Raw genomic sequence first — 15,364 nt, forward strand, 5'->3', positions numbered from 1 at the left:
TCTTACCTTTTAGAAAATAATGTCTTGAAATATCTGTAAAAACAAAAAAAGGCCCAAGCTGTTTATCTCTGAATTGATTGTTCAAATATTCTTCCCAACTTGTTTTATTCCAATGATTACTCATATTCAAAAAATCATTAATAAAGACTGAATTTGTACCACCAACACATTGTGAGGAGTTAATGTATACTGCTGACTGACATGAGGGACTTTTTAAATTGTTAAGCATGCTAGTTTTGTGGCAAAAATTAAGCTGTCCATAACATCTGAAGAAAGATTTTAATCAAGTGCTGGAGTGTGACTTTTTTGATATGAAGGTATTACTTGAAGACTATTATAAGTGTTTGTGACTTTGGAATAACCATGTATAATTTATCAGAATCCATAATGTGGGCATCTGGAAAATATCGACAAGACAAGGGGACAGCTGACTTACATCCTTAAAGTAAGAAAGGGAAATCGTCCCATTTTTGCTGATGACATCAGTGTTTACTTAAGAAATCCAGGGGAATCAGCAAAGATACTGAGACAATAGATTCTGCAAAGCTACAAACTATCAAATAAACTCACAACTCAACAACATTTTTGTAAAATAATAACAAAACCTAAAAGGCAATTATAGAAAATAATTCTATTATTATGATTGTTATTCAAAATTTTGGATAATATTGAATCATTATCCAACAGTATTATTCTATTTGGTAATATAGAGATTATTCAGAATAACTACAATAAGCATAATATACCAAATTGTAAAAAAATACTTAGATAATTTCAACTGTAATGTGATCCTTAAAGAAATAAAGAACTTAAATAGCTGGAGGAATATTTAGTGCTTATAGATGAGTGAGATCAATATAATTAAAAATGATACTGCTACTACCACATTTAATTTATTATTTTAATGCAATATCAAACAAAAATAACAAAGTATATTTTGTAGAACTTGATAATAAAATTCATTTGGAACAAACTTAAGAGGTAAGGCCTAGAATTTCAAAGGAAATGTTTTTTTTTAAAAAAGGTGAATATGAAGGACACATCCATATTTTCATAAGAACATATGTATGCATGTATGTATGTGTGTGTTACTGAAAGTTATTCCCCAATAGGCAAGTTATCAAAAGATAGGGAAAATCTTCCCAAAAAATTGCAATTTCTTAGTAACAGATGGAAAAAATACTCCAAAACATTAAAAAAAAACTCCCAATCAAAGCAACCCTTCACACTTTTACTTCACACCTAGCAAACTGGCCAAGATGACAAAACAGGGTAATAGCTGATTTTTTTTGGGGGGGGTAAAGGAACTGTGGGTAACATTATAACATTTTTGTGAATAGAACATCTCCTTGAAAAGTAATTCAGAACAATGCAAGTAAAGAATAAAATGTTACTTTTATCCAGAACAGCCTTTGACAAAGATATTTTTACTACTAGGCATATATTTCAAGGAGAAAACTGATAAGAATTAAAGTCACATACACACCAGAATATTTATTAGTACTTTATACTGAAAAAGATGTAGATGTCCATAGATTGGTTATATAATGACTAAAAAAGTTATGGTGCATGAATTCAATGGAATGTTACTATGCTATAAGAAATTATGAATATGAGTACTAGAGATCACAGAAACTGTGGATGGCAATGGATCAGAGATTTACATGAACAGATGTAAAGTGAAGTAAGCAAAGCCAAGAAAACAATATATCCTTTGACAACAATACCGTAAATAAGAAAAACAATGAAATAATTGAAAATGAACAATGTAGCATTACATAAAAAAACAAGCAAAGGCTCACCTTAAAGAGGAGCTAATGGAACATTACCTATGTTTTTTTCTGTTTTCTTTGATTTTGCTAATTTTTCCTCTTCCCCCCTTTAAAATTTTTCTTACAGTGGGTGGGGAAACTAGCGGAAATTTAGGCAAAGTAAAAACAAGATATCAATAAAACATTTTTTAAGAAAAACTTGTATTTATCTAGTACGAACTTTGTATCAGGAACTAGGGAGGCACTGGGAATACAAATTTAAATACTGAAGCATATATATCTATATCTCTAAATAGCCATAGATGTAAAGTGGGCATGGATATAAAGTAAATGTGGGTGGTACAGCTGATAGAGGAATGGCTTTGGAATCAGGAAGATTTGAATTCTAATTTGGTCTCATACACTTATTAGCTATGTGATCACGAGCATGACACTTAAGTCTTATTTGCCTCAGTTCGTCATCTGTAAAATGAGAACACAATGGAGAAGAAAATGGCAAACCACTCAAGTATCTTTGCCAAGAAAGACTGTCCATGGGGGTCACAAGGAATCAGATATGACTGAATAGTAAACAACAAATAAGGTAGACAAATACAAATGTACAAGTACTTAAATACACAGAAGACTGGGAAAGAGGACTAGTGGTTGGAGAATCAGGAAAGGCTTCATGTGCAAGTTAGTATTTGACTTATAACTATCTACAATCATCAGATCTCAAAATAATAAACCCTAAGACTTAAGATAATCAGAGGTAATGGTAGATAGCTTTCATCAAAGCAGGCTCAGATAAACCAGAGATCCAGAGACTCAGGGAGACCGAGGTAATTTTAAGGGCCTCAAAGCTTAGGAACTAAACATATGTTCCAAGTTTAGGGTATATGCTCGGTATGACTACTATCTTTGAATGACTATAGATAGTAATCAGTATAAATCCAATCTGATTCTGGGGGGTAGGGTGTTGGAAAAGAAAGGGAATCACCAGGCATTTATTGACAGATGCCCAGACAGATGTCCCTGTCACCTCTAGAAAGACATCCCCTGACAAGACATGGATTGGATCTGAGTAGGGGATGGGAGGTTGTGCTAAGTCATGCTTTCTCCTCCAGAGCCTTCTAAGATTTTACAGTCAGATATGAATCAGGATGACTGAAGATGGACCTGGATCTGACGCAATCAGGTTATGTGACTTGTTCAAGGTCACACAGTTAGTGTCTGACGCTCCCATCCTCCTCAGTCCAAGGCCAGTGCTCTATCCACTAAACCACCAAGCAAGCCTTGCAATGGATCACCACTATACCCACAATTTCTATATTGAGTCATCAAAGAACTTTAAAGTTGCTATTACCAATCAACTGATTTTTCTACTCATCCCCATGGCTGACAAACTATACTTTTTGTGTGGACACTTTTTGTCTCTTTAATTTGAAATCATCTTTTAAGAATAAAAATTCTATGTTCCAGTTACCTTTCCCTTGTATAATCCTGTGGCCTGGAATCTCAAGCTCTATGTTTACACAGAGTGGATGAAATTGTGGTGGTATCTTCCCAGAAGCATGTTTTTGGCTCATTTTGTCTCTATCCTTCTGAGAAGAAACTTATGTCTAGCTCTCCAAAGATCTTTTTCTAGCTTTTAAGGAAGTACTTGAAGCAACAGTATATAACAAGCACAAAGCAGTTCTCATTTTACCCTCAGAAAATACTCTGGGACCCCAATCTTGACTCTAACTTAATTCTCCCATCTTCTGTCATTCAAAGAAAACACTTTTGGCTTGCTCCAAAAGAAGTCACATACAAGGCCATGTTCCAGGGAGTAAGCTGGTCCTTCTCTCATGTTCCAAATAACACTAAGAACATGAGACAAATAGGCTTATTTCCTCTAGGTATGATATTATCACCATAGAACCCCATCTTCTTTGAGATTCTAATTTCTTTAGAGGCTGGAAGATCTGAGTAAGGTTTTACCATTTCATTTTATCTATACTTAGCTATTAGATTTGGTTTCTGCTAATAGTTTCTTTTTTTTTTTAGACTCTTGGTTTTTTTTTTAGGTTTTTTCAAAACAATGGGGTTACATGGCTTGCCCAAGGCCACACAACTAGGTAATTATTAAGTGTCTAAGGCTGCATTTAAACTCAGTTACTCCTGACTCCAGGGCTGGTGCTCTATCCACTGTGCAACCTAGCTGCCCTGCTAAGGTAGTTTTCAACATTCATCATTTGTAAGTTTATAAATTCTGCATTTTCTGCCCTTCTTCCTCTCCCCTCATGGTGGCAAAAGTTGTGGAGGGATACAACCAAGGCAGAGACCCCCATAAATTCTTCCCCAATCCACTCCAAATACCTTTAAATAATGATTCTAACTAAATTCTAGAGCAGCAGAAGCCACAGAGAAACTGAGTGAAATAATTTTCCAGCCCAAGACAACTTGGAAGATCCATGGGAAGGGTCTGTTGTACTGGGGTTAGAAAGGACCAGCAGAGGCTGCAATGGAATGAACCTGCTCCAGTCATCAAGGAACAGACCACAGAATGCTTGAGTCAGTGGCAATGGTGATGATTTCCAGACCTCTCAATCTAGGGATTGCCAAGGACAATTGGAAAAGTCAGCAGGAAAACTAGGCTGCACCAGGGTGAATGGGGAGCCCAATTCAGCACAGGTTTCAACACAGACACTGCCCAAGGTAACCAGAAACAGGCCTATGGAGCCACCCCACAAAGAGTCAAGAGAACAGTTGCTTCTACAGCACTCAGCCCATAGAAGGTAAGGAGGTGGGGGGAGATTGCTAAGGTTTCTCTACTATCCCTGAGACAGGACTCAACTGCTTCATCCATACTCAGATCCAGATCACAGTCTAGGGCCACAGTCTCAGAAAAAAGGAGAAAAAAACACAAGAGAGCTTACTACCTGCAACAGAACAGGGACATTCTTCACAGTTCCAGGACAGAATGGAGTGCTTGTGGTCATCCAAAGCCAGAGCACAGTCAAGAGAACCATCATACCCTCTCATAAAACTGTGGAGGAATTGGGAACTAGCAGGTCCCTGGAGGGATATCCCTGAAAACAGCTGCAAAAGCCCTCTAAAGCTTAGGACAGTTTGTCCTCCATCTTGGAAGCAGAGCCCCACCTTAACAAAGAGTTAAAATCAACTCATAGGCTAGGAAAATGAACAAACGGAAGAAAAAAATCTGAAAATATACAATTACTTTGGTCCTATGGAGGATCAAAATATATAGTCAGAAGAAGAGAAAGTCAGAGTTTCTGAATCCAGACTCTAAAAACTGGTCTCAGCTATAGAAGAGCTCAAAAAAGATTTTTGAAAATCAAGTAACGGAGGTAAAGGAAAATTTGGGAAGAGAAATGAGAGTGTTGCAAGAAAATCATGAAAACTGAGTCAGCAGCTTGGTGAAGAAGATATTAAAAAATGACTGAAGAAAATGACATCTTAAAAACCAGTTTGGGTCAAATGGAAAAAGCAGTTCAAAAGGTCAATGAGGAGAATATCTTGAAAAGCTGAACTGCAAAAATGGTAAAGGAGATGCAAAAACTCTTTGAAGAAAATAATTCCTTAAAATGTCAAACAGAGCTAAGGGAAGCTGAAATGATTTTGTGAGAAATCAGGAAACAATAAAGGAAAAACAAAAGAATGAAAAACCAGAAGAACATTTAAATATCCCATTAGAAAACAATTGATCCAGAAAACAGATCCAGAAGAGATAATTTGGGGGTGGTGGGGTGGTGGCAAGGCAATGGGGTTAAATGGCTTGCCCAAGGTCACAAAGCTAGGTAATTATTAAGAGTCTGAGACTGGATTTTAAATCAGGCCCTTGTGACTCCAGAGCTGCTGCTCTAGCCACTGTGCCACCTAGCTACACCTGGGAGAGATAATTTAAAAATTATTGGACCACATGAAAGTCATGAACAAAAAAAAGAACCTAGATGTCATTTTTCAAGAAATCATCCAGAGAAGATGACAACAGGAGAAAAGCCTCTCCTAAGTGTTCTCTCCATAATATTTCAAAAATCTTAAAATTATGACTAACTAAATTTTCGAGATACAGAACTCACAGAAAGATCCAGTGAAGCAATTCTCCAGATAAAGGTAACATGGAAAATAGTGGAAAGTCTCCATTCCATGGAGTTAGAGGGGGTGGTCCACCAGAGAGAAGAAACTTCAGCCTCTTGGAGGCAGCTCCAGGGTACCTGGAAGCCGCAGTTCAAAACAGTGGGGGCAGTTTCCTGACCTACATCCCAAGAGCACCGGGCACAAATTGGAGGATCAGCAGAAGAGACCTCTGCCAGAGCAAGCACACGAAGCCAGCACACAAAGCCCAGCCCTCAGCAAGCTGTAGTGGCCAAGGCAGTCCAGATCTAGGAAACAGAAGCAAGCAGAGAATACCAGTAGGAGCCCCCAGACAACTGAGCCTTGAGTGCTCAGCCTACCAAAGTTAGGGGAGTGGAGAAAGATTTCTGAAGGTCTGTCCTCTGTCCCTGGAACAGGATTATGGGACTCTGACCACATTCAGATCCTGATTGAAGTCTAGGCCCTGCCCCACCTCAGCCCCGTGGCAGAGGGGTGAACTTATGGTCATTCACAGACCAGGAGGGAAGACAGAGCTTCACACACTGAGATCCTTGGCGGGGGGGGGGGGGGGGGGTGACCACCAGGCACAGGCTGGAGAAATAAGTAAAAAGAAAAAAAAAGAAATACATTGTCTATGATCCCAAGAAGGATCAAAATACTCAATCTGAAGGTGAGGAGTACAAGCTCCTGCATCTAAAGACTCCAAGAAAAATGAAAACTGGGCTCAGGCTATGACAGAGCTCAAAAAAGATTTTGAAAATCAAGTAAGGGGGGACAGCTAGGTGGTGCAGATAGAGCACCGGCCTTAGAGTCAGGAGTACCTGGGTTCAAATCTGACCTCAGACACTTAATAATTACCTAGCTGTGTGGCCTTGGGCAAGCCACTTAACCCCATTGCCTTGAAAAATCTAAACAAAAAAAAAATCAAGTAAGGGAGATGGAAGAAAAATTGGGAAAAGAGATGAGAGAGATGCAGGAAAAACATGAAAAAGTCACCAGTTTGGTCAAGGAGATCCAAAAAATGCTGAAGAAAATAACATGTCAAAAACCAGCCTAGGTCAAATAGATAAAACAGTTCAAAAAATTATTGAGGAGAAGAATGCTTTAAAGAGCAGAATTGGTCAGATGGAAAAAGCTCTCTGAGGAAAACACATCCTTCAGATGTAAAATGGAGCTAAAGGAAACTGATGACTTTACAAGAAATCAAGACACAATACTTCAAAACCAAAAGAAAGAAAAATTAGAAGAAAATGTGAAACATCTCATTGAAAAAAAACTGATCTGGAAAACAGATTCAGGAAAGGTAATTTAAAAATTATTGGGATAGCTGAAAGTCATAATCAAGAAAAGAGCCTTGACCTCATTTTTAAAGAATTCCTACAGGAAAATTGCCCAGATATCCTAGAAGCAGAGGGCAAAATAGAAATTGAGAGGCTCCACCAATCTCCCCCCTGGAAAGAGATCCAAAAAAAATAACCCTCAATAATATTATAGCCAAGTTCCAGAACTCCCAAGTCAAAGAGAAAATATTACAAGCAGCCAGAAGAACACAATTCAAATATTGTGGAGGTGCAGTCAGGATCACACAGGACTTAGCAGCAACTACATTAAGGGATCGTAGGGCTTGAAATATAATATTCTGGAAGGCAAAAGAGCTTGGAATGCAACTGAGAATCAACTACCCAGCAAAACTGAACATCCTCTTCCAGGGGAAAAGATGGACTTTCAATGAACCAGGGGGAATTTCAATTGTTCCTGTTGAAACAATTAACCTTCAAATACAAAACCCAGGTGAAGCATAGACGACACAGGAGAAGGGTAAAATACGAGTGACTTAATGATGATGAACTGCATGTATTCCTGCATAGAAAAATTATACTGATGATACTCATATAAAACTTCTCATTTAATAAAGCAGGTAGAAGGAGCTTATGTAGATGAAGCACAGGAGAGAGCTGAATTTGAAGATATAATATATTGTAAAAATTGAGTCAATGCCTAAAAGGGAAATGTACTGGGAGTAAGAGAAAGGGGATGTGGAAAAGGCTAAGATATTTTGTATAATAAAGTTTTTTATTTGCAATGAGCTACTGCAATGATATGGGGGGGAAGACAAGGGCGAATGAGGGAATCTTTGCTCTCATCAGAGATGGCATGGAGAAGAAACAGCATATACACTCAATGGGGTATACACATCTAGGGTAAAGGGGAGTAAAGGGGGAAAGGAGGAAGGGGGGTGTGGGTGATGGAGGAGAGTGGTCAGATATAACACATTTTCTTTTTTACTTCTTGCAAGGGGATGGGATTGGGTGGCCTGTCCGAGCCAGGTGGTTGCTGGGCCTCAGGAGTGGTATGTAGGCCTCTTGGCCCCGGGGCTGGTGATTGGCCCACTGTGCCACTCAGCCACCCTACAGCATGTTTTGGAGGAGGGACAGAGTGCAGGGATAGAGAAAATATAGTATATGGTAGTGGGGAGGTAAGGATGGAGGGAGTTGCAATCGGCAGCAATGGTGGAAAAATATGGAAGTAATTTCTGTGATGGACTTATGATGTGATCCACCAGAGACGGAGCTGGTGGTGTTGGAACACAGACTGAAGCATGTTTTTTTTTTCCTTTACTTTATTCCTTGTGACAGTCTATATTTGGGGGGGGGGGGGGATAATGGCCAACCTTCTTTTACCCTAATCTTATTGGAAATGCTGCAAAGTTTATCCCCATTACATATAAAATGCTTGCTCATGGTTTTAGATTGATATTGTTATTTTAAGGAAAAGTTCGTCTAATATTATTAGTAGGAATAGGTGCTTTATTGTGTCAAAGGCTATTTCAGCATCTATTGAGTTATGATCTCTGTAGATTTTATTATTGATGATCAATTATGTTGATTGCTTTCCCAATATTGAAGTATTCCTGCATACCCACTATACATCCTTCCCAATCATGGTGTATTACCCTAGGAATATCTTGTTATAATCTCTTTCTAAAATGTTATTTAAAATATTTTCATCAATATTCATTAAGGAAATTGGTTTCTAATTTTCTTTATCTGTTTTGGCTTTTCTGGTTTAGGTATCAGCACCATATTGATGTCATAAAAGGATTTAGGCAGAAATCTTGCTTCACTTATTTTTTCAAATAGTCTATCTAGAATTTGATTTAATTGCTCTTTAACTGCTTCATAGAATTCACTTGTAAATCCATCTAGCCCTGGAGATTTTTTTCTTAGGGAATTTATTGATGGTTTCTTCAAATCTTTTTCTAAAGTGGGGTTAAGTATTTTATTTCCTCTTTTTGTTAATCTGGGTAGTTTATATTTTTGTAAATATTCATGAATTTCACTTACATTGACACAGAGTTGGGCAAAATCACTCCAAATTATTACTTTAATATTTTCTTCATTGGAGAGAAGTTCATTTTTTTCATTTTTGATACTGGTAATTTCGTTTCTTTCTTTTTCTATCAGATTAATCCAAGGTTTATTTATTTTATTAGGTATTCTTTTTCATACAACCAACACTTTGTTTCATTTATTAGTTCAATAGTTTTCTACTTTTTTTGCAAGACAATGGGGTTAAGTGGCTTGCCCAAGGTCACACAGCCAGGTAATTATTAAGTGTCTGAGGTCCTATTTCAGCTCAAATCCTCCTGACTCCAGGGCCAGTGCTCTATTCACTGGGCCACCTAGCTGCCCCTACTTTCAGTTTTATTAATTTCTCCTTTGACTTTCAGATTTTCTAATTTTGTATCTAATTGAGGATTTTTAATTTGTTCTTTTTTCTAGCTTTTTTAGTTGCATGTTCAATTCACTGATCCTCTTTTCCCTATTTTATTCATATATGCATTTAGAGATATAAAATTTCCCCTAAAAACTGCTCTGGCTGCATTCTACAAGTTTTGGTATGATGTCTCATCGTTATCATTGTTGTCTTGGATGAATTTGTTGACTATTTCTATAATTTGTTGCTTGCTCCTCTCATTCTTTACAATTGGGATATTTAGTTTCTAATTAATTTCCAATTTATCTTTCCAAAGATCTTTATTACATGTAATTTTATTGGATCATTATCTGAAAAGGATGCATTTAATATTTCTGTCTTTATGCATTTGATATTAAGGTTTTTATACCCTAATACATGGTCAACTGTTATGTAGGTACCATGCACCTCTAAGGAAAAGGTATTCCTTTCTATCCTCATTCAATTTCACTAGATTTATCAAATTTAACTTTCCTACAATTTTCTTCACCTAGTCTTACCTATATATAGCTATTAGATTCTGTTTCTATTAATAAAAAAATTAAGTTATTACTTTATATTGATTCCTGTTGTGATTGCTATGTAGATCTTAGCTAGATGATACAGTTCATACACAACATTTCTTATATTCTCAATTATGTGGCACCATTTTAGGACTCTATAAGTTAACAATTTAAGGAAGATGCACTAAGTAGACTTACATACTAAACATCTAGCATATAAGAGATTCTTAATAAATATTTACTGAACTGAATGTTCAAAAAACAAAAATGAATGACTGAAGGAAAATAGAGAACTAATATATTTATGAAACAGTTTGGTAATCGCTTGGCAAACAGAATTTATGAAGGGAGCAATGTGAAATAAATCTGGAGATGTAAGAGGGAAGGAACTTGACTTCAAAAGATTTTAATTGCTAGGCTCAGAATTTTGTATTTTATCTTGGAGGCATCAGATAATCATTGAGAAGATATGATCGGAGGTGTATTTTGGGGATATTCATGTAGTAGCTCTGGGAATGATAAAAATGATAGAAAAGATTAGAGATAGGCCAGTCAACCAGGAGACTACTACAATAATGCAAGCAAGAGGTATTAGGACTTAAACTAGGATAAAGACTATGTGAGTAGATAGGAAAGAATGCATATGAAAGTTGATGTAATGTTATATTCAACAAGAAATAGTAATAACTTGATACTGAGATGGATGAAGAGAGAACAATCAAGGAAGACATCAAAGTTTTAAACCTGCGAAGGATGATGGTGTCCACAATAAAACAGAAGTTAGGAATGGGGGAAGGATAAGAAGGGATATGCAGAATGAAAACAATGAATTTAGTCCAGATATGAAGAAATTAGGAGATCACTGAGAGTTCTGGTAAAGAAGAGAGTCTATGCTCTCAGGATGTGTTTCTACTATTAGTACTATCCAGGGTTAGAAAACAGGTACTCAAGAGTTTTGAACTCTCAGTGTCTTGAGAATTCAATCCCACTGTCATTTTTGGGGCTGTGTGCCTATCATTTCTGGGGTATACCAGGAAAAAAAAGAGGGTGAAAAGATAGCTAGTTAACCAATTGTACAAGTACCACAAAGAGATCAGAATCAGCTCTCAGATAGATCTCTGAAAGACTACTAATTATGAGCATCCTTCAAGGTGTTGCCCTTGGTCCTCTTCTCTTCACTCCCAAAACTGTTATTGATTTTATCAGCTGCCATGGGATCAATAATTATTTTATACAGTCAATTTTTCAGTCTATATACCCCTGAACTCCAGTCTTGCATGTCTTGCAGCTTGCTGTGCATTTTTACCAGGATGTCCTGGATCTTGCTAGAAAGACAAAAGGGAACTCAGCAAATGATTTCAATTTGTATGCCCTACACACACACACACACACACACACACACACACACACACACCAAAAAATGGTTCTGAACAAGCCTGAACCATCTTTAAGAGTTGCAACAGATTCAGTCATAAAGTAATTTTGTGCCTTCCTTTGTTGAGATGTAACAGAAAAATGGGGGGGCAGCTGGTCAGCTAAGTGGATAGAGTGCTGGACCTGGAGTCAGTTAGAACTAAGTTCAAATCCAGCCTCAAATACTTAAGTCATTTATCTTCTGTTTGCCTTAATCTGCTTGAGAAGAAAATGGTAAACCAGTCCAGTATATTTGCCAAGAAAAATGTCTAGAAAGTATGGTCTATAGGGTCCTGAAGAATTATACATGACTAAACAACAAGAAGCAGAAATTCAAAACCTGGCTCTGTCACTTGCTGTGTCACTTAAGACAAATAATGTAATCTCCCGAAGCTTAAAATTTATCTTCTGTAAAGTAAGATTCTTTATTAAGATGATCTCTACAGGGACTTTCAGATCCAAATCAATAATCCTATAATTCTATATTTCTTCTTCAAATTCCTCCTCAAGGGGCAGCTAAGTGGTACAGTGGATAGAGCACAGGCTCTAGAGTCGGGAGGACCTGAGTTCAAATCCAGCCTCAGACACTTAATAACTGCCTAGCTGTGTGATCTTGGACAAGTCACTCTTAACCCCACTGCCTTAAATAAATAAAATTTAAAAACCAAACAAAACAAATTCCTCCACAACTGTATTATTTGGTACAATGCAAAAAGTTCTAGATTTGTAGTAATATATCTAGTTATTTGTTGTCCCTTCCTTTAGAATATATTTCTTGAGGTGTGTTTTTAGCAGTTGTACTTAGCATTGTAGCATTGTTTAATCAGTATTTGTTAACTGACTTACCATCATTATGGTCTTAGACAAGTCTGACTAGGTCACAATTTCCTCATCTATAAACTCAAAGGATTATCATTAAAGCTTTGAGCTCTAAGTCAATAATTTTATTTTTTTTACATTTATAACATTTTTAGCTAATAAGGAGAAGGAAACAAAAGAATGTTAGTCAAAGTTTTTATTGAAACTGATAATTGTGAAGTAGTATTCTTAAAATCATTCATGTATAATATGTTTATGAGCAGAAGAAATTAAAGCAGGAGGGATAATTATCTATTTTTATTACCCTAGTTCACAGATATATATCTCATTAGAAATTTAACCATATATCAAAAATACTGTTTGTGGGCTATTAGTATATTTCCTAAGATCTATTCACTTTTATATTACAAGAAAAAGGTTTGAAGTCTAAAACCTAACCTACCAATTAAAAGGAGAGGGTACAAATTGCAAAGAAGAAGTCTTAATTTTCCCTCACTACCACTTCTAGAGAAACAATGCTAGCTGGATAGATAGGTTGAGAAAGGCATACTAATAAGGCCCGTTACTGTGTAAAAGGTCTAAGTAATTTTTGACTCCCCTCTGTAACCAAAGTTTTCAAAATTTACAAAGAAAACTTTTTTCTTGTTTTAATGGCATAGAAAATAAAATGTAATAAAGAAATATTAAAATGTTTATCAGCATTTTAGATTGCTTGGTTCAGTGAAAAAGCATCAAATCAAGAAGGTCTCAGTTAAAATCTAGGCTTCAATATTAGCTTCTATAGAATCCTAGGCATGGTACTTAACCTTACTATAAATAAAAGTGGCCAAAGTGAAACGGAGCATCTTGAAGCTGGGGTAGGTTTTGCTATAAAAACTAAAGTAGTCAACAACCTTGAATGCCTACCAAAAGGGGTAAATAATAGGCTCATGAAAATGAGATTGTCAATTCTAGGAAAATGCCATGCCACCATCATCAGTGCCTATGCTCCTATTATGACAAATCCTGATGAAATCAAAGAAAAATATTATGAAGACCTGGAAGCCCTTATCATCAATGTACCAAAAGAGGACAAACTTATAATTCTAGGTGATTTCAAAGCTAGAGTAGGCTCAGATGACCAGACATGGCAGGTAGTCTTTGAGATGAATGGAATTGGAAATAGCAACAACAACCTACTACTGAAGACTACATCTCATCACAAACACTGTGTTCCATTTGCCTAAACACAATAAAACTTCCTAGATGCACCCTCATATAGCAATCATTAGCATCTAACAGACCATATGATCGTAAGAAGAGATAGACAACATGTAAGAGTCATAAAGGCAATGTGTGGTGCAGAGTGCTGGACTGATCACAGACTCTTCCTCTCTAACCTAAATATTTACATTCAACCAAAAGTAGTGGCCCCAAGGCAAAATGACTGCCAGAAGAATTAATGTCAAGAAATTAAGAGTTCTCTCTGAGCAGGAACAGTTTGTTGCTAACTTAAAGGAAAACTAAGCCAATACACAGTTGGCAACAGTGGAGCAGACAAAGGAATGGGCAGCTTTCTGAGATCTGGTGAACAACACCACATTTCCTCATCTGGGTCAGAACACTCACAAACATCAAAACTGGTTTGATGAAAATGACAGGGAAATACAGACTCTGTTAAAAGAAAAACGATTTTTCCACAGGGTTTAACAGAAGAATAGTTCATTCGTTTCTAAGAAGACAGGAGATGTAGGACTCTTGGCTCAGGAAGAAGGCATATGAAACTCAGTTTTATGCAGATAGTAACGAAACCAAAGTGCTTTTATGATGCCCTGACTGCCATTTATGGACCAAAGACCTATGATGCATCTGAAAAACTTGGTGCTGATGGCACCACATTGATTAACAATAGGGAAATGATCTTAGAGAGATGGATTGAATGGTTTCAAAGTGTTCTTAAAAGACCATCATCAATCAATGGAGAAACCACTGACAATTTACCACAAGTTGAGGTCAATCAGTCCCCTAGATGAAGTTCCAACTGAAGAAGAGGTTTTGAACGCCATTAGGCTTCTTTCATGTAGCAAAGCACCTGGTACTGATTCCATTCCAGCTGAGATCTACAAGGTGAGGGCTCATTGCTCATCCAAAAGATGATTGAAATTTTCCAGGTTAATTAGTAATGAGGCTAGATCATTACTAAACATGTGTGTACCTAGAGGTATAGCATCCAAATTCCTAGAGGAAAAGTTGAGTGAATTACAAAGAGACATAGACAGCAAAATTTAATAAAGGGGGACCTCAACCTCCCTCTCTCAGAACTAGTTAAATCTAACCATAAAATAAACAAGAAGGAAGTTAAGTCTTCTGTTGAAAACTTAATGGGGATAGAAAAGAACATACCTTTTTCTAAGAAGTACATGGCACCTATACCAAAACTGACCATGTCCTAGGGCTCAAAAAACTTATAATCAAATGCAAAATAGCAGAAAAAATAAATATATACTTCTCAGAGCATGATGCAAGAAAAATTACATGTAATAAATGGTCATAGAGAGTTAAACCAAAAACTAATTGGAAATTAAATAAGTTTATATTAAATAATGGGTGAATCAAACAGCAAAAAATAGAAATAATCAATAACTTTATAAAACAAAATGATACATATGAGAAATCATACCAAAATTTATGGGATGCAGCCAAGGTAGTTTTGAGGGGAAATTTTATCTCTAAATGCCTATAAGAATAAACTAGAGAAAGAAGAGACCAATGAATTAGGTATGCAGCTAGAAAAACTAGAAAAAGAACAAATTTAAAATCTCCAATTAAATACCAAATTATAAATTCTGAAAATCAAAGGAGATTAATAAAATTGAAAGCAAGAAAACCATTCATCTCATAAATAAAACTAAGAATTAGTTTTATAAAAAATTCAATAAAATAGACAAACCTTTGGTTAATCTGATTTAAAAAAAAAAGAAATAAGATAACCAAATTACCAGTAACAAAAACAAAAAAAGGATGAACTAATCACCAATGAGA

At 36.3% G+C, this 15,364-nt stretch overlaps 1 protein-coding gene across 4 annotated transcripts in view; it reads right to left on the reverse strand.

Moving 5' to 3' along the window:
- Positions 1 to 15,364, reverse strand: part of PTK2 (protein tyrosine kinase 2) — a 420,621-nt gene that overhangs the window by 323,197 nt on the left and 82,060 nt on the right. For 3 of the 4 annotated variants that reach the window (XM_074202737.1, XM_074202738.1, XM_074202740.1), the window contains exon 3: positions 7 to 33. The exons of the other annotated variant lie outside the window; for it this stretch is intronic. The gene's annotated coding sequence lies outside the window, so the exon portion shown is untranslated. The remainder of the gene's footprint in view (positions 1 to 6; positions 34 to 15,364) is intronic. 4 annotated transcript variants of the gene reach the window in all.

The sequence above is a fragment of the Macrotis lagotis genome, chromosome X (assembly GCF_037893015.1).
Source record: "Macrotis lagotis isolate mMagLag1 chromosome X, bilby.v1.9.chrom.fasta, whole genome shotgun sequence".
In the NCBI taxonomy this organism is placed as follows: Eukaryota; Metazoa; Chordata; class Mammalia; order Peramelemorphia; family Peramelidae; genus Macrotis; species Macrotis lagotis.